This window comes from Castor canadensis, chromosome 4 (genome assembly GCF_047511655.1).
Source record: "Castor canadensis chromosome 4, mCasCan1.hap1v2, whole genome shotgun sequence".
Classification (NCBI taxonomy): Eukaryota; Metazoa; Chordata; class Mammalia; order Rodentia; family Castoridae; genus Castor; species Castor canadensis.
In genome coordinates this window covers 154,565,754-154,586,190 of record NC_133389.1, presented here as the reverse complement: position 1 = coordinate 154,586,190, position 20,437 = coordinate 154,565,754, and the positions used below count along the sequence as shown (strand labels likewise).

General features: G+C 34.5%; 1 protein-coding gene across 6 annotated transcripts in view; it reads right to left on the bottom strand.

The window, feature by feature from the left end:
• Positions 1-20,437, bottom strand: part of Pard3b (par-3 family cell polarity regulator beta) — a 977,771-nt gene that overhangs the window by 713,760 nt on the left and 243,574 nt on the right. Inside the window, exon 1 of one of the 6 annotated variants that reach the window (XM_074071530.1) lies at positions 10,509-11,999. The exons of the other annotated variants lie outside the window; for them this stretch is intronic. The gene's annotated coding sequence lies outside the window, so the exon portion shown is untranslated. Of the gene's footprint in view, positions 1-10,508; positions 12,000-20,437 lie in introns of those variants that run through there. 6 annotated transcript variants of the gene reach the window in all.

The following is a 20,437-nucleotide window of genomic DNA, read 5'->3' as shown; positions in this document are numbered from 1 at the left end:
ATTCTAAAAAAAGTGCTGGCATCCAAGAAAGATGCTTGAGGAGTGGAACAGAAAGAAGAAAGAGCCAGTGCATTAAGTTCTGTGGCAGAAAAATCTGTGTTCAAGGAATAAAAAAAGGGCAGTATAGCTGGTGTGTGCTGTATCAAAGGGGGGCTGTGGGTCAAGATGAATCAGAGCAGTAGATAGAGCCAGATCACTTAGGACTTTACAAGTCCCTGGTAAGAAATTTACATTTTATTCTAAGTCAATGGGTTGTAACTAGGAAGTTTATCATGGAAATGAAACAACAGGTTACTATTGTAAAGCTCCCTTTGTCATCTATGTGGCAGAAGGCTGGGCAAGAATGGAACCACAGGGTTGATCTGGAGTACACTACAGAAGCCTGGGCAAAAGGTGACAGTGACTTCAAGATATAGGAAAATGAAGGTATAAAAAAGACCAGGAAACAGTCTATTTGCTTTCAATTTCTCCAGTCAAGCACTATCAAAACGAAAGGTGCACCGCATGGAAAATCAAATACAGATGACAGCTTAAATGAAAATATGCTACTTAAAATTTCTTTGGAACTGTAAACAGTAGGGAATGACAAACTTTATAATAATGAAGCCTTTATTCAAATTCAATTATTACAAAATTCAACTTCACTTTGCTCTTTGTACTAGATGTGTTCTGAAAAGGTTTTGCTTAATGTGACAATCAGTGTATGTGAGAAATACCAACAGCTGACTTAGGAATGTCTTCCTTTGGTCACATGCTAAAAACTCATCTTTGAGGCACTACAGATTTTATGAATGTCAACACCCATACTCATCCCAATATGATTTTCCAGACATATGGTCTAAAGGCCATTCTCAAACTACAAATAAACAAAGTTTATTTACAAATCAGTTACTAGGTACCCAAAATATATATTTCCAAGGAAGCAATGTTGAGTTGTAAATAATGGCTGAATTTCTTAGCAAGGAAAGAAAATTTTATTTAAGTCAGATGGTATGTATATTAAATACCAAAGCTAATACATTTTAAACACTGCTTCTATGAGAAAACAGATTGACAATGCCATTTCATAATGTCTAGTATCTGACAATGAGAATGAGGGGATTTCTCACACCCTAATGTCTGCTTCCATACGAACAAGAGCTGTGGTTGCATTGAGACATGCTGCAGAGAGGCTCACATTGTTAGCAGAGAAAGGAAAAGGAGGGAAGGAGGTAGCTTCAAATGGGAGATGAGGCACTGGGATTCTACATATTCTAGAGATAGTTGCATTGAATGTTTTAATAAGTATTTGGCTGGCAGGTGAAGATGCAGTGATCTAATAAGGTCCCACATCTCTCACTGCACAGTGAAAACACTTAACATTTATTTCAGTGGTAGAAGAAGCCAATGGGAAAGAGAACAGGAATGATGAGCAGTGGGGCTCTGGTGACAAGAACAGATGTGAATGTACTAAGGAGAGGTTACTGGGAATAGAAGAGACAGAAATCAATCATGAATATAAGTAAAAAGTATTCAGCCTTTGATGCAGAATGCACTGTGCAGATTTCATTCAGCTAAAACAGCTTTTTCATTTCTTAAGGTTGGAAGCTGGCATTGAAAGGCAAAGGAGTCCAATTGTAAATGTGGAATACAATGAAAAATGGTTGATAACTAAACACCTGCTTGTGTATGCTAATTAGTATCAATATCAAATTTTCTTTCTTCTTACAAATTATACCCTGGAGTGACAAGAAATTCTTCAGAAATTAATAAAAGAACAAATGATATTAAAAATTAACTCCCTTTTGAATAGGTGAAAAAATAGAGTTCCAGGGAGACAAAGTGATGCCTCAGACTAAGATGAAGTAACAGCTTTGTGGCTTGTGGACCAGTGGTTCCCAAATTCTACCACCTTCATTATCAAAATGAAGACAACCAAATGGTATGTCTGGGGGTAGACAGCATATGTAGACTATAAAGGTATATTCCTCCAAGCAATGGTTGCAAATATAATTTCCAACTCATGGAAATTATTTGTTGATAAAAAATACTCCTGTGATTTAGATCCTCTTTATCTAATAATACAAACAAGTAATGAAAGTCTCTAAATATGTAATTTTTTGATAAAATTAATGTTTGTCCTTTAAGTGCCAAGTTTTTAGACACTTACTGAGAAATGTCTTTTGCTTTTTAAAATTTTTAAAATTTTACTTTTGATCAGTATGTACAAATAGTACAAGAGGATTTCACTATGGTATTTTCATATATACGTACAGTGTACAGTGTATCTTAACAAGCTCACCCCTCCATTATATTTCCATTCCTCTCCTCCAAACCCCCTTTTTCATACAGTGCTTTGTGGGTTTCATTATGCTGTCTTCATATGCATATATGTAGCATACTTTGATCCTCTTCACCCTGAGTATCCTTTCCTCTCCCTCGCTGATCTGCCCAGACAGTCCCCCAAATATATTCAAGTATTATTATTTTTATTATCATCAAGGATATTTCTTTTCAATGTTTTAACTACACTCTCTTGAAATACATTTTGTTTTTCCTTAAAGTGTTAAAGCCATCATTTTACTCTATTAATTGAGAATTTTTTATGGGTTCCATCTTATCCTAGGCTATCTCTGTACCTTTTTTACATTCTTCCCCCTGTAGCCATCTCATTCTAATGAGATGCTTCTAGTCTTTAATAGATTGAGAAAAATTGGATCACTAAGACTGACAGAAAACTATGGTAGAGTCTAGAAGCTCTGAGAGAGGATATCTCAAAAGTGAAGTAATCATTGTGATGGTAATTTTGATGGTTCAGAGACATCTCCAAATGACACCATTTTGAACATACCTTACTTATCTCCTTTGATCTCAGTTCAGTAGCATTTTCATTTACATCCAAAATCTCAGCAGTTTTCTGAGACACCAAAAAATTAAACTTCAATGAGCCAAGGCAAAGTAATTATTAAGAATATATATAGAATAAGTTTTTCTATTTCTACCAATGCATCTTTAAATTTCATTTTAAACATCCCTATTTTCATTATTACTGTTCTTAATAACACTGTTTTACAAGGACCACTTTATAAATTCCTGTTTAAAGTATTACTTTTTAAAAGCAGGTAAGGGTTACTTTATTGAGTAAAAGTTATCTAAATTAATTAAATTGGGAAACACAATATCTAACATGAGGTATTGTGAAGGACAGGAATTAGGTAACAATTGGTGAAAAAAGGTAAAGGAAAAAATAAATTGTAGCTGTCCCCAGTAAAATCATTAGGAACTAAAAGACTATTTATTATAGGTGGTTCTGAGGCTCCAAAAATAAACAAGATACATGTGGCAATGACTATAGCCCCCAAAGTAATTCAGTGACATTTATGCATGTCCATTTCTGATAAAATATCAATGTCATGTTAACCAAACCTGACTTCACCACTTAACTATTTTAGCATGCAAAAATGGCTGACGAGTTCCAAGCCTCATTGTCACAGCATAAAGCTACATTTTACCACTGAAATGGAGTCATCAATAAAGATTTTTTAAAACATTATAAAACAGAGAAGTGGAGTAAACTTTTTACAAATGAAGTCTCAGAGGTATCCTTTTGACAATAAAAGCAGAATGAGTGTGTACCCGTTCAGTCAGCAGAGTGGGTTTAGATGATCTCTAAAGGGCTCTCCTACATGCACCTAAGTTCAAATCACAACAGAGGGAACACACACAGGAAACTTAGTAACAACTCTTCTCTTTCCTTGAAGTTAACAATTGAATATCTTTTCTTTTTATAAGTCTCCATTCTGCCAAAGCATTTTCTGCATACAAGCTGACAACACTAGAGAAGTTGTCGTCTTCTTTCTTTCCAACTCCTAGCATTGGTAGCCAAAGCGTCTTTGTTGCTCAAATAATCCATGCCATCTGCCAGCAGTTTCTCCATCCTGAGTGCCATCTGCCAGCCTCTCTGCTTCAAGCCCAGGCCATGTTGCCTATGTGCTCTTTCAAATGTCTCTCTCACCAGAAGACAGAGCAAGCAAACCAATCCCTTTCCATTTTAACCACTCCTGGTCATCATTCCAAACACTGGCCTCCAGCAGACTGGTTCTAAACGGGGCAAGATGTTCAGTGATTTGAATTAAAGAATTTCCTCTGATTTTTTTTCTTTTCTGTTGGCATTGTTAGACAGCTATCAAATAATACATTCTATCATTAATATAATAAGTTTTTCTAGCTGTGTTTCCTTTTTGTTTTTATAAGGTATTCTTAATTATGATGAATTATTCTTTAGATAAAGAAGCAAAGAGGGGAAAACAGTCCTGATTTCTGCAGTTAATCCTGATTATTTTAAAAGCAACTCCTGGCAGAAATTAATAATTCAGTTGAATCTTATTAACAGTATAATGTTAACTTTATGCTGCACTGCACTGTTCTTCATTCTAATCTACTTAAAATTCCTGACTTTAAAGTAGCAACAACAACTGATGCATTACTGGCTCTTAACTAGGTTAAGCCTAAGAATTCCATTAATATGCTCCCTCAGGCCACCAGGAAATTCCTTAAAGCAAGAGAGTGTCAGGCTTTGCTGTCGCTCATGCTCAAGGGCTTCTCTTTCTGGAACTGTGACTGCTGGGAATTTATCTTATGTCTCCATCACTGCCTGGCTGTCAGAGGGAAGTCCTTTACATTCCCAGTTACTCATCAGAAATCCCAGGATAACTCAACTACCATGTATTTGGAAGGTTCTGCTATCCCAGTATCAAAATTAAATTAGCATTTAAGTGAATGTCAGGAATCAAGTTCACTCATAAGAAATGACATCGTTCTACCCAAATGTCAGAAAATATACATATTCTAAGCAGTAACATCTAAGATTTCCTAGTCTCTACAGATGATAATGTTCTCCATCGGCATATCTGATCTTTAGAAATGGTGGAGAGGGCTCTTATCTTATTAACCTTGACCTGTTTTTAAAAAATTGTTTAGCTTTGCAAACCACACATCTTGATGCCACGATATATGGCTTTCCTCATCAATTTCTAAAAACATACTACCTTTCCATGTGTATGCTGAAAGTTCCAAGTTTTTGTTCAAAATGCAACAACACAAACTTGTTAAGTTGAATACTTAGGAATAACACTAAGTAATAATTCAATTAGCTAGTGCCATCCATATTCTGCTCATGCAGGGGAAAAAGAAGCCAGGTGTGTTGGAACAGCCTTGTAATCCCACCATTTTGGAGGCTAAAGCAGGAAGATTGAAAGTTCAAAGTCAACCTGGGCTACACAGTGAGAACCTATCTCAAAAAACAACAAAGCAATCTTGCCTTCTAATGTTAAAACATTTTTGCCTCAAAACACACTTTTTAATAAAAAAGTCATGTAAAAACGGTAGTTGCTTCACATTTAAGATTTTATATTTCGATTTCAATGAAATTTGGGAAGGAAAAAAGTTCTTACAGATTTTCAGCTTTAGGAGCCACGTGTGATTACATGTCTATAATCCAGCACTGGGGAATCTAAGGCAAGTGGATTGAGAGTTCCAGGCCAGCCTGGGCTATGCAATGAGATCCTGGCTTTGAAATAGACTTTCAGTTTCCCTCAAATATATAAAACAAAAACTGAATGAATATTAAAAGCATGAGAATAACGCCCGATTCGGGGAAAGATAAAGGCAGCAAATATTCTGAGACAAAATTGTTTTTAAAATCTTAATTGAGATGTTAAACAGATGTGTTTTAAATTGAGGAGATGCTCTCAAGTACTTGAAACTAACAGACTTTACTATGTTATGAAAAACAAGGGTCAATCTGATAGCATTAATAACTCATTTGATAAAAATGGGTAACTAGTTTCCATAAATGTGAATACATTTATTTAAGATTATGGAATTCATTGGATCCATTCACAACCAAATGTAAAGTTAGGAGCTATTGACATGGATGAATGCTACTGGGGAATAGTTTGAAAGACAAACCAAGATAGTGTGTGTTCAAAACCAGTATTTCCCTCAGATGATAAAGGAAGCATTTAGGTACATGTTTGCCTCTTTCCCCTCTGGAGATGAGGTCTTGAAGGGACTTAGGCACATTATCCCAAAATATAGCACCTTGACATTTGGAAAAACAGTAGAAACATGAAGGCTTCTCTCAGCTTCCCCTGGTCTTTCACCCCATGAAGCAAGTCCAAAGACCCCCATTTGAGAGATAGCCTCCCTAATTTTCAGAGGAAAGGCACATTCTACCTTTGAAGATATAAGTACACACAGAAGAATCTGCATAAAGAGGCCTTGCTAACACTTTCCCCATCCCAGCTGCTGTTTATTACATTTAGATCATATTTCTCCACAACTATTCTCTCTTAATCAACTCAGCTTAAAAGTAACTAGGTTTCCCTATTTCTTTGGGTCTTTGTATGCTTATGAAGGCTGCTGCATCGCACAAAACATGAAATGTATTTGTATGTTTTTCTCTTATTAATGGGTCTTTTTTTATTGGGGCCTTAGCCATGAACATAGCAATGGGTAAGAAATTTTTCTTCTTCTATACTCTTTTTAGATAGGATGAAAAAGGTACCAACAGCTGGAAAGTCTGATAATCTTCATTCCCTAAAGAAAGAATTATTTTCTGATGGAAGTAACTAAAATGCACAGTATGTATCCATGAACTGATAAAGATGTGCCTCCATAAATCTTGTCTACGATGTAACTGAAGTAAAGTGAAAAAGATGCTGAAAGGTCAGCAGGGGATTGATACACAGCATTCAAGTAGTAATGCAAAAACAGTTACTATTTTGAGTTGAGCTGACTTTTTAGCAAAGATTCATAATGAGTGGGAGATTCTTTATAAGTTTAAAAGGAAGGAAGAAAAGAAGAAAATTATTGAAAAAAACCATATGATTACACCACCAAATATACATTAAGTTGTACATCTATTTGACTGAACCTGAAATCTTAGAGGTATACATCCCTTTACAGACTAATATATTCATTTTTTTGAATAGAACTATAAAATGTCCTCTGTCCAGGAAATATGTACCCTATGTCCCAAGGATATCAACCACTCTGAATGCTACTGAAAACTTACTATGTACCTAGTATGTGTTCATTGTGGAACATTGTTCACTTATAACGTTCAGTAAGTGTACTTTTCCTCTATCTGAGATGCAGACAATGGCCTCATTATAGCCCTCCAGAATCTTGAATGGAAAACCCATATTTTTTGTTTCATTATCATTGCAGTTCATTAGGTTTGCTTCCATTTAGTCTTCCTTATTTCTAACAAGATTCCTTCAATTTTCTCAGGAAAATCTTCGACAAATTCTTCTTTTAACCCACATTCTTAGTTTAAAATACTCTCAACACTTCTGTCTCACCCATTCACCTTTCTTACTGCATTGAAAAAAGATAAACGTTCCTACTGAAGTGCACCAGCACCATGGTGACCTTGAAAGAGTTGGCACTTCAATTCTCAATTTTCAATTTATTCTTCAGTGTTCTGACCGTCTGCATTCCTTTCCATCTACCCTTCTTACATCACTTGTTCTTTAGTCTGCTTTCTTTTTTCATTCTCATTGAGTTTCTTTCAGTCTCTGGAAGCTTCCATGCTCTGCTCCATCTCAGCATTTAACATATTTTCCTCTCTCTGCTAAGGATATTCTACTCTTTCTCCTGCATATTATCTTCATCTTCATTTGATCATGACATGCTGTTCCTTCCTTTCCTGGAAAAGCTAGTTTGATCCCTCACCTCTATTTAAGTAAGATTAATCTTTCCTTTATCCTGTGCATCTTTTACTTTGTATGCCTGCTTTTTACCACTTTACTTGTAATTCTATAGTTATTTGCACAATGATTTATTAAAATGTTTTATTTATGAAAAATGTGTTTCTCTTGATAGATTGAGGCCCATGTGGGCAATGACAACATATACTGGGCTCAATAATACTTCCTCAGCATTAGTGCTATGCTTTGTGCATAAAAAGTACTCTCAGTTTATGCAAAAACTTGATTGAACATATCCTCAAACTGTTTTATTTCTTTGTTTCTTGCCGAAGTTCATTCATCACTCATTTAGTTATTTGTTATGGTTGTCAGCATGTCCTTTGACTGCCTAGCTTGTGTATATAAGATGTTCCAATACCAACTCTCATTGCCAGCTTCCTTAAGTCTGATTTATTCCACACAGTGCAAGCAAAGCACTGAATGAAGCTCAAATGATGACTGTAGTTTACTGAACCCTTGGCCTCAAATGCCTGACTCGAGCATCGCCATGTCCAGCTTTAATACATCCAGGCTTTCATCTGGCAACCACAAAGTTGTTATTCAAAACTCAGACCAGATTATGACATCCAACAGGAACACTTCCCTGACTCCCCAGGCTGAAGATGTCCTCTGTTTTGAATCCAAAATTTTTACTATTTTGTGATTGTGCAGGTTTCTCACAGTACTTTAACCTCTAGCTAAATATTACTATAGTCTAAAAAGTCCTCATAGACTCTTAAAATTATGCAAGATGTATTTTACCAGTCAGACGATACATAGCAACTCAACAAATCCAATCAAAAGAAAATAATGCCAAAGAGCAGAAAGTAGGAAAAACTTTCTAGCGAATTCTTGAATATTTTGATAACTAATTAAATAATCCAAAGAACTCCAACACATTAATATCTGCTAAGAATGAAGAAACAACTGAAAAATACCATATAATGACTTAAGGCTTGAATAAACTAGACTAATATCAACTTTTATTATGTAGATAGCAAATCAGATTTTGGTGGGTTCCCCTTTGTTACATACTTTATCAGTGACAAATAAATATCCAATAATCCTTACATTCCATCTCAATTCAAAGAAGTTTTACCTGAGTTCCTTAACTTCTAAAACTTAAGTTAGGCTTTAAAGTGGAATAATTAGAAGCACTTCCAAAATTAAGTAAGACACTCTGGAGCACTGTATTTCTGTAGAATTATTGCATGTCTCAAGCACATTAAGACAGAGACCAGAGGCACCATACCTCAGCCTCTTAGGAAATATGTTAATTCCTAAAAACCCACTGCTTACAGCAACTTGCATATACAGATTTTTCAATATCCAAGTATCAGTTCACAATTTTTTTGTTTATCCTTTATCACTTTATCGCCATTTGTATCTGAAACAGTGTAACAATTCTTCATTTTATTATGGACATTCAAAATTTTGTACAAAGGACAGTACACTGTCATCAGATGCTTTTATACAAAACAGTTACCTTTGTATATTATCCTAGGAAGTTGTAACAAGCCTTAACTAGAATATCTCATATATATATATATAGTTTTTGCCAAGAAAAATTTGTAAGAAATCTAAAAGAATTAAACTGATTCTGAATTTTTTAAAAGGTCGCCACTTGTAAAACACTGTTGTCATTTTATTTTCTAATAGCTCTTCTTGTGTCACACTGTGGAACTCGTAATGATTTCATATTCAAATAATTTCATCAATCAAAATTACCCAGAAAAAAAAAAGATAGTCAAATGCTAGAACCATGTGCTCTTCTGATGAGATCACTATACTATATTGTCCAGTTGATCATGGGTGTTTGATTGCAATATATCCATTTATTAATAATGACTTAGGACCAAGCTTTCAAATCCACTTAACATGCGTAAAGTATTTAAATGGCAAACTGGAATATGACTTGATAGTAACAGGAAAATAACAACCTGGTAGTTGTCATGATAGGATCTTATTTTAAAGTTAACTTTAGAATAAAAACTTGTAAAAAAATTAAATTCAAAATCTAGTTTGGTGCAAAGTTTACCATTCATGCTAAGAAGTTAGTTTAATTCTATTCTATTCTCCTAACATTCTAATATTCTCCAAAAAAATCTGATATTTCCAAAGCATTGGGAAGGTCCATTGGATTAGTAGAGAAATGGTTAGAGAGAGATGGCTCCTTCTTAACACATCTGTACAGAGCTTACAAATAGAAAAATCATATGGGAAGGTAGATTTGAAATATTTTCTATTTTTGTTCGTGATTTTTTTATTGGTTGATTAAGGAAGAAAAGCAGAATGGAAAATACTCATTTCACTAAGATTGATAAATGTGAAATAATGGAATATACTGGTATAAATTAGGGCAAGTCATATGGTTCATTTTTCTAATGGTTTCCATTAGTGGTATTCTATTTGTGAGCACACACATTACTCAAGTTTTTCTGACCACTGGAATATTTTTCCTGCTCTAAGAAAAACTCCTACCTGAAAATTAAGGTTTCCTGTATTTCAGCATTTGGCCAGTGGTTGCGCTGTTCAGGCAATGCACCAAAAGAGTAGCATCCCTGAGTAGGAGTCAGTGACTCTGGGAAAATCCCCCAGCCCTGCCCACTGAAGCAAATGAAGCAATATTGTGACGCAAATAGCATGAGCCCACAGCACAACAGTTATGTATCAGCAATTTCTTGCTGAGCTAGGATCAGCACAGGCAGTACCTTCATCAGCCTTTCACATTCTTTCATCACTTTTACCCCATTCATCAAGCATGCACATACATACTTGGACTGATTGAGAGAGTTCACCCAGGTTCACTTCTCAAAAGCTTGTAAGTCTCAGACACAATAAATACAAGATCTCTGCTGTCCCAGAAAGGTTCACTTTCTGCAAAATAGCAAGGCAATGCAGTGGCTTCAATTACTTCTTTTCTGTTGGAAGAATGAATTTAACAATGAGGTGATCATTTCCCATTTATATTACTTAGCAGGAAAATCAGAAAACAAGTAACAACACAGGAGTACCATGCCACCAAATCTCTCATCACAGAGTGTTTTTTCAATAAAACAAAATGGAGACAAAAGGAAACTTAACTTCAGGTAGCAAATTTGCAAGCACCAAATGCTGGAATTTTGCCAAAGCAAACCATACAAATTGGTTGACATGATTGACTAGTTAACAAATATCAGCTCATAGAGTTGTAGTTGTGTGTGTGTGTGTGTGTGTGTGTGTGTGTGTGTATCTTATTTAGGAAGATAACTGAAAAACTAAAATAAAAAAATAAAGAATTCAATTCATTTATTGTATTTACTATGCACTAATTCTCTTTCTCTATTACCAGTAACCAGAAACACTAAATGAAAATTTCCTTCTTTCTATATAAGTGTATATTCATTTTACTTCCAGAGTTTGATGATTACTTAGACCACCTGAAATAAAAATTTAAATATTAATTTAAACATAGGTCCCAGCCCTAAGTAAATATATACTATCAGTGATTAGAAAAAACATAGTGTTTGAAAGATTATTTTTTCTTTTGAGATTTGTCTCATGCTTATAAATGCTAAGTAAGGTGTCAGTAACCTGTCATTAATTGGGTGCTATGAAAGCCTAATGTGTGGAAATGTAGTCTTTAAAACAAAATTTCAAATTAGTATTTGGGCATGATAACATTGTACTAACATTTAAATTTCATGAAAAGGCTCAGAAGTTAGATTATAAAGATGTCAACTCTTCACTATTCCCTAAATGCCAAGTTGCTTCTCAGATTAGTTAGAGTTCAGTTCCTCAAACTATACTCATTTAAAAGGTTGTAAGAAGGGCAATAAGCAGCCTAGTCATATGCTGAAACGCAATTGGAGTATTCAGTTTAGAAGTCCTAATTACAAACGTATTTACCAAAAGAGCTTCTATTTTTAAAGAACATGCATGTAGTAATTTATGAATTAGAAATAATCACAATTCTCAGGAGATTCTGAGTGCCCTGTATGTCCTATGAAGTATATTCATTTTTCAATCTGTTTGAAAAATGACAGCATTCTAATTATTCTGTCAAGGTTAATAGACCCCAAGTTTGACTCCAATCTCCGTGGATATCTTTTTCCAATAGTCACTAACTTCTCATTTATAATATTTTCCTCTTTAAAATTACATGTTATAGGAATTTTCATAAAGTTAATTTATACAGCCAAACAATCTCTAAATCAAAGAACTAGAGTGATACAATCAAGAAATAGATTGGAAAGCAACATAAAGAATCTTAACAAGTGCTTTCAAAAATAAACTTAAAATGGATTTTAAAATTATTAATGATGAGCTGGAATCTTTGCTTTAAGCAAGATAAAAGAAACCCTAAATGAGAAACAAAACAAAGTCAGATAACATTTTAAATGAAAAAATAAAGTTATGAATCAAAGACCATAATGAAGCAAAAGAGGCAAAAATCAAAGTGAAAGAGGAGCTCAGAAAGTTGTCAAGCACTTAAATCAGCTTTTATTCTGAGAGTATCTGAGAAAACTAAGTAATGTTGACATTATTCATTGGCACAGGATTAAGACAAAATAAATAATCCCTCAGACATATAAAAGGTAAAGCATTTATACTAGAAATTCATAGTAGATATTCACAAGAGATAAGATATAAAAAGCATCTATACCTCCAGTGCAGCAGTGTTGAAAAATAAACCCATTACATAGAAGAAAACAGCAAGGCCATGTGAATTTGCCATGTGTAAAAGGATGGGAAGGTAGGGATCACATCACAACTCATTCCTCTTTAATTCCAATACCTGAAAAACTCACAGATACTCTGAAATAATTCTCAAAGGTGTCTAAAGAACAGGAGCAGGAAAATAAAACAAAAAACACACAAGGGTTTATGAATGAGACTGTGGGACCACAGGAACAATAGATGACAGAATTAGATCTCAAAAGACTAAGAATGTAAAAAACTGCTTCATATTTTAAAGAAATCACAAGCTTGAAAAATAAAGAATACAAAACTATAAACATGGCCAAGTAGGTCTTCAGTAGAACAAAGGGGAAAATCATTAGAATTAAAAATAGAATGAATATGTTATATTGAAATTTAAACATTGCTGAAGAAAAAAGCTAATAGATTTGAAGAACACAGATGCTGTCCAGAGAAACACAGAGGTACAAATTATAAGAATATATGACTGACAGTCATGAAGGATAGGGATAGATGCTATAACATACCTCATCAGAGTGCCAGAAAAAATAATGAAGACAATATATTTAAAGAGATCGTCGTAGTAAGTTCTTCAGAATTATCAAAAATTAGTAAACTTTATACCCAATAAATCTCAAGCAGGATAAACTAAAAGATAAAAATCCACATCTGTAAACAGTATAGTGAGACTCCAGAATTTAAAAAAAGGTCTTTAAAATAGCTAGAGGTAAGTAGATGACCTACAAAGAAAGGAATTTTAAGTAGACTAAGCTGATATTTTGGCAGCAATTACTGAAGGTAGAAAATAGTGGGATATTTTCAATGTGTTGCAATTATCAATGTAAAACCCTACACATACTGTAACTAACTTCTAAAAGCAGAAGTGAAATAGACTTAATAGGGTGTTTACTATGTTAGACTTTGTTAATCATGCATGTTTAACTACCTACTTTTTTTTTCAAGAGTACAGCCAAGCTAACTCTGAAATTTTAATTGTTTCAATTCTGCATGTTTTTGTACACTAATTTGCAATTAAAACATATTTCTTATGGTTTTCAGTCAAAGCTTTTTGAAAACCACTGTAGCTACTCATATCAACATAGTTGAATTAAAACCACAATGCTAAGTGAAGAAGGCAAGTTAAAGAAAAATAGCAATTGTAAATTTCTGAAAAAAGCACATCTAAGCAATATATTGTTTAGTTTTATAGATATATGTGATAATGGCTTACTCCTTAATTTATGTGGTGATGGCAAGTTCACAGGAATTTTTATTACTGAAACTGTATGTACATGTGTGTTCTCATACATTTGGAATAAAAGTGGCAAGCTTAAAATATGACTATTATAAAAGATGCATAGATGTTTAAAGAAGGGAATGATCCCAATGTATAAGACTAATTTCCTCCTTTTACTTGCAATCAGAGGATGAGTTGGAGAGCTGGACACATGCTCTATAGTTCAGGAAACTGAACACATTTCAGGCAGTCAGAATCTTCTAATCAAATAATTTCTTCTTCTCAAAGAGGAGATAATAGATTTGTACCAAGAAACAATCAAGGAAATTAGATAAGCAATATTCTCTGCATCTAAAGCCTTAGTACCATTTCAACCACTCTCTAATATTCTATAATACTACCATCATAAAATATTTAAACAACATTTTTATGTCTGTCTTAGTCAGCTTGGGCACCATAAAGATCCCATGGACTGGATGGTTTAAAGAACAGACATTTACTTTTTCACAGGGCAGTAGTTGGAAATTCAAGGTCCAAACGTCTTCATGTGAGGCCTCTCTTTCTGAATTGTACGTAGCCTTCTCACTGTGTGCACCCAAGATATCTTGTTCATACACATGTGGGCAGGGAAAAAGACAAGGACAAGCAAAAGAGACTGCCAGCTCCTGATGTCTCTTCTGAAAAGAGCACTAACTCCATCTTTTCAGGGCCCCATCCCTATGACTTCATTTTAGTTTAATTATCTCGTCTCTAAATATAGGTAACTTGGGGGATAGGGTTTCAGCATAAGAACTGGGGTAAGAGACCACAATTAATCCATAGCAATTACCATTAGTGATTTCATCTTTAGCTATTATTACACTTTTGCAATATACATGATTATTTCTCCAGACAGACACTTAGCATTTGAATGCAAGAGCAAACATTATGTGCGCTTTTAGTTTTTAAATCTACTCCCTGAACTGCTCTGCCAGGAAGGTCTTGTCAAATTTCACTCCCATCTCTGTTCATGGAGAACAAGTATTTCTCATAGCAAATACTGGATATTATTAATCCTCATCAGTTTTGTCAAACTTAGGGTAGAACTTGGCTTTCATTTCAGGTTCTCAGACAAAAGGGAGCATGACCATCTTGTCTATGTTGGTCATTTCTTTCTTTGCATTTTTTTCAGTTCTTCATTCTTTCCTATTTGAATATGGAAGAACTTTTTTTCATATTCTAGATATTGATCCTTTGACTTTTAAATATGCTGCAGATATTCTTTTCTGACATGTATCTTGTGGGTTTTTTTATTGTTTTATTATTCATATGTGCATACAATGCTTGGGTCAGTTCTCCTCCCTGCCCCCCCACCTCCCTTACCACTCAGTCCGCCCCCTCCCTCTCCCCACCATCCCCTCAATACCCTGCAGAAACTATTTTGCCCTTATTTCTAATTTTGTTGAAGAGAGAGTATAAGCAATAATAGGAAGGAACAAGGGTTTTTGCTGGTTGAGATAAGGATAGCTATACAGGGAGTTGACTCACATTAATTTCCTGTGCATGTGTGTTATCTTCTAGGTTAATTCTTTTTGATCTCACCTTTTCTCTAGTTCCTGGTCCCCTTTTCCTATCGGCCTCAGTTGCTTTTAAGGTATCTGCTTTAGTTTCTCTGCGTTAAGGGCAACAAATGCTAGCTAACTTTTTAGGTGTCTTACCTATCCTCACCCCTCCCTTCTGTGCTCTTGCTTTTATCATGTGATCAAAGTCCAATCCCCTTGTTGTGTTTGCCCTTGATCTAATGTCTGCATATGAGGGAGAACATATGATTTTTGGTCTTTTGGGCCAGGCTAACCTCACTCAGAATGATGTTCTCCAATTCCATCCATTTACCAGCAAATGATAACATTTCGTTCTTCTTCATGGCTGCATAAAATTCCATTGTGTAGAGATACCACATTTTCTTAATCCATTCGTCAGTGGTGGGGCATCTTGGCTGTGTCCATAACTTGGCTATTGTGAATAGTGCTGCAATAAACATGGGTGTGCAGGTGCCACTGGAGTAACCTGTGTCACAGTCTTTTGGGTAAATCCCCAAGAGTGGTATTGCTGGATCAAATGGTAGATCAATGTTTAGCTTTTTAAGTAGCCTCCAAATTTTTTTCCAGAGTGGTTGTACTAGTTTACATTCCCACCAACAGTGTAAGAGGGTTCCTTTTTCCCCGCATCCTCGCCAACACCTGTTGTTGGTGGTGTTGCTGATGATGGCTATTCTAACAGGGGTGAGGTGGAATCTTAGTGTGGTTTTAATTTGCATTTCCTTTATTGCTAGAGATGGTGAGCATTTTTTCATGTGTTTTTTGGCCATTTGAATTTCTTCTTTTGAGAAAGTTCTTCTGTTCATCAAAAGAAATGGTCTCTAAACTGAAGAGAACACCCACAGAGTGGGAGAAAACATTTGTCAGCTACACATCAGACAAAGGACTCATAACCAGAATATATAGGGACTTAAAAAACTAAATTCTCCCAAAACTAATGAACCAATAAAGAAATGGGCAAGTGAACTAAACAGAACTTTCTCAAAAGAAGAAACTCAAATGGCATCTTGTGTTTTAACTTGGCATGATGTTTTATCACACATAGGTTTTCCACTTATGCATACATACAGGTCAACACTTTCTATAAAAGATAAAAATTTAAAAGTATTTCTTAGATCACTTATTATCTATAAATATAGTTTTGAGGAAATGATTTTTTAAATAGTGAGCTGCCACTATATTCCAGATTGATGTGTTTTTATGAAAGTTATAGTTTATATGAAATAAAATCAGCTGAAATCAGAGCCTATTCATTCATATCCTATATATAAAAGCAAGTGTCTTCTCTCCCAGTTTCTCAAAGAAATCAGTCATACTCCTATGGTTCACACAAGAGTGAATCAGATTTGATGCATATGTGCAATCTTTTCAAATTATTTCTTATAGAGTATAATACATAAACAAATACCATCAAAATACTTATTTATTTATTCATTCCTTCATTCATTTATCTATTTTTAGTACTGTGATTGAACTCAGGAGTTTACTATGTAAGCGCTCTTCTGCTTTGAGCCATACCCGTCCTTTTGTTCTTACTTTGTTTTTAGATAGGATCTTGCTAATGTTTTGCTCTGGCTGGTCTAGGACCAGAGTTCTCTTCTCTCCACCTCCCAAGTACCTGGGATTACAGTCCTCAAGATTTTTCAAAGACGTTTTATTATTACCCTTTACACAATTAACAATGTAATTTTTGACTAGGTGTAAAGTATATAAATATTAAAATATAATTCCAGTTGGTATATTATTTCTATAATAAAATTGATTTCAAAAATCGAAGCATCATGAAAAATAACAAATTATACCTATTTAAATTTAAGATTTTCTGTGTGAAAAAGGTGTTTAAAACAGAGTCAAATCTTAAAATATCAGAATACAAATTTATACAAACTCATTATTTTCATTTTCATACTTCCTTTTAAGTCGGCAGGAGACAGGAACATCATATAACACAATGAATGGTGAATACATATCCTTTTTATAGCTTCTAGTTCATTCCCTTTGAGGATAACATTAACACCTGTCAGACTGCACTCTTATTACATTCTCCCAAATTGACTTTCAGTTTAACCCATGCTTTTATCTTCAACTCTGATTTAGCTATAGGTAAGCCTTAGCATTCATGGTACATTTTCCTCTTTTAAGATGTGCATTCTGAGAGAAGTATATCTTTAAATCTTGCACCTAGAAATGTAGCCTAGTGCGGGGAAGAGGGATGAGATGGAAAAGAGGTCAAACTATAATAAAACCACATATAAAATATAACAACCTTGTCTTATTTTAAAAATATACCTACAAGGGGAAGTGAATAATGTAAAGTCATTAATAAATTTTCAAATAAAGTGAAATAAGATTTATTCAAGTTCTGATTGGTACCAAATGCCTATAATGCTTATGAGATAAAAATTTTAGCAAGTTGGTTTGGGTTAGCAGGAAAGGCTTATACTTTAGCAACAGCAATACTCTCCTGCTTGTTTCATTAGTACTTCTGGCTCCCATCACATGCAACACACTGCACAGGACTGCATTTGTGAAGTAAAAAGTGTGCAACATACAGGAATTTAGTATAATTAATAAAACACCTGACTAAAAAAACATCTTGGTAAAAACCCTCTTCCTGTTTCATAAAATTAATTTCCACACACTTTTACAAAATAAAATGTTGAATTAAAAATTATGTTTAGCATTTTAGAACTTAACTAATGCTACTAATCCAACAATTAAAAAAGACTACAACCCATGGCTTGGAATGAATATCTTTAACATTTCTTTTTTTTTTCCTACCTGAGATTTACTTCTGGTGGTACTAAAAATATTTATTTTCTTTCATATACATGGATAAGCTACTTAAGAAAACTTGAATGACTTTTGTACAGAAATAATTACACAGTTGCTTGACACTGATTTGCATAAAAACAAACAAAATGAAGGACACACTGAAAAGGTTTTAATAAAGTCTCATTTGCAGTTAGTTAAGGAAACATAGCCCTAACCTTAGCACCATCTATGGCTCACTTAGTTATTTCTCAGTAATAAAAGTGTCTCCTCACTACAAATTTGCTAAAACCACTTTACAGAATTTCAGCTTTTTTAAATTCCCTTTCCACATAGCATTCCTCAAGCACGAAACTGTTATTGAATAAATTAGTATTATGCAACTGGTCACCAGTGGCTCACATCTGTAATCCTAGCTACTCAGAAGGCAGAGATCAGGAGAATTGCAGTTCAAAGCCACCCCAGGCAAATAGTTTGCAAGACCTTTTCTCGGAAAATAATCCATCACAAAAAAAGGGGGGAGGGTGGTTGAGTGGCTCAAGGTAAAAGCCCTGAGTTCAAGCCCCACTACTTTAAAAAAAAATTAGTATTGTGCAATAATGGAGGTTTTTAGGTAAGAACATAATTTGGAAGCCAAAATTTTCCTTTGTAAAAATATAAGGAATTTTACAACCCTCTGAATAGCATTTATGAATGAGAAATGAAAAGGAAATAATAACTCTTTGCAAACAAGCACAAAATCATGTTTTGATGAAAAGAGTTGAAGATGTAATTGCTCCCAAGGTTTTAAACTTTGGGCGACTCAGTTAAGAAAACTGTGATGTGTGTAGTTGAATTTGCAGCAAGTATATAGCACTACTTACCTACCTCACACACTTGGATAGAAAGCAAGGTCAAAGCCTAGCATAATATCTAGTAATTTCAATAAATGGTACTTTCCATATCCATACAACTGGAGGGCTAAGTGTCAAATTTTGGTCATGGCTCCTCTGCAAATTTGTATGCTGTTTTTGTTTTTTTTTGGTGGGACTACAGTTTGAACTCAAGACTTTGCCCTTGCAAAGCAGGTGCTCTTGAAAGACACACCTCCAGTCCAATTTTTTTTTTTTTTTTGGCAGTATTGGTGTTTGAACTCAGGGCCTCATGCTTGCTAGGCAGGCACTGTACCACTTGATCCACTCCACCAGCCCTTCTTTGCAAATTTGTAAAACTGCAGCAATTCTCAAAGTATGGGACCAGAGCAGCAATAACAGCTTCAACTTGGAACTTGATGGAGATATACATTCTCAGTCCCAGTCAGTCCTACAGAATCAGAAACCTGTGTTTTCATAAGCCCTCCCTCCAGGGCATTCTGACAGAGCCTAAAGTTTGAGAACCATTGCTCTCTGAGCCTTGAAGCTAATGAAAACCTGCCTAGTTTAGCAAAATGACCTACTTTCTCATACTCTAGTACTCCTAAGAAGTCAGCTTCCCTACAAGGAATTCCAGGTTTGAAGAACAAAGGATGTAGCCTTCCATGAACCTGCCCTGGAGAAGAAAAAAGCTCAGCCTGCAGTTTTCTTAGCAAGAAGTCAGGTTTAAGCAAAGATCTAAAATGTTTCTTAAATTACAAAGTATATTGTTTCAAACTCATTTTTCCAGATATTGGCTCAGAAAGCCTAGCCAGCTGTAACAGAAACTATTCTCCTAAAGAGAGTTTTTCAAAGATAAATTTAAATGGGAAAATCCCTATAAGTTTTTTTAGGCGCATTTAAAGAAATTTAATTATTAGACTCTCCCCCTCCATTTCTTTTCTCTGGCACTGATCCTCTTATCTCTTATAATAACGTTCCATACCAGATGTTGTCAATATATTGCTTCTCTCCTTTTTACATTTACTTAATCCTCCTCATTTGAGAAAGTATACAGTCTTTAAAGGAAATGAAGGTGCTGAGACCACCTTAATGCTGCAGCATATAAACTGTAAATAATTATAATCATCTTTTTATTTTCTTCTCACTACTACCCATATACCCATGCTGGTATCAATACACCTACTATTTAGTAGCCATGTAGGAGTTTTATATCACCTTATTTTAGATCCTAGAGAAATTAAAGAAGGGCTTGAAAACCATTGCTTAAAAAAAAAACAGCTATTAACTGCATACACAAATATACACATACACACAAAGAAATATACAGAAACCCCATATGGAAATCATTTTCATGGGGATCAATGTCACGGGATCAATTCAGCATAAGAAAACCAAAATAGGCAAAAATTTAACATTTTCAAATAGTTTTCAGTCTGGGAATTTTTCAGATATTCAATTTTCTGTTAGAAAGGTAAACCTGAAATATTAGCAATGTGAATTGTGTTATTCATTTAAACTCTTTTACACTGGATGTTCTATTTCACATGTTCCTACAGTGTTAAAATGATTTATTATTTTAGATTT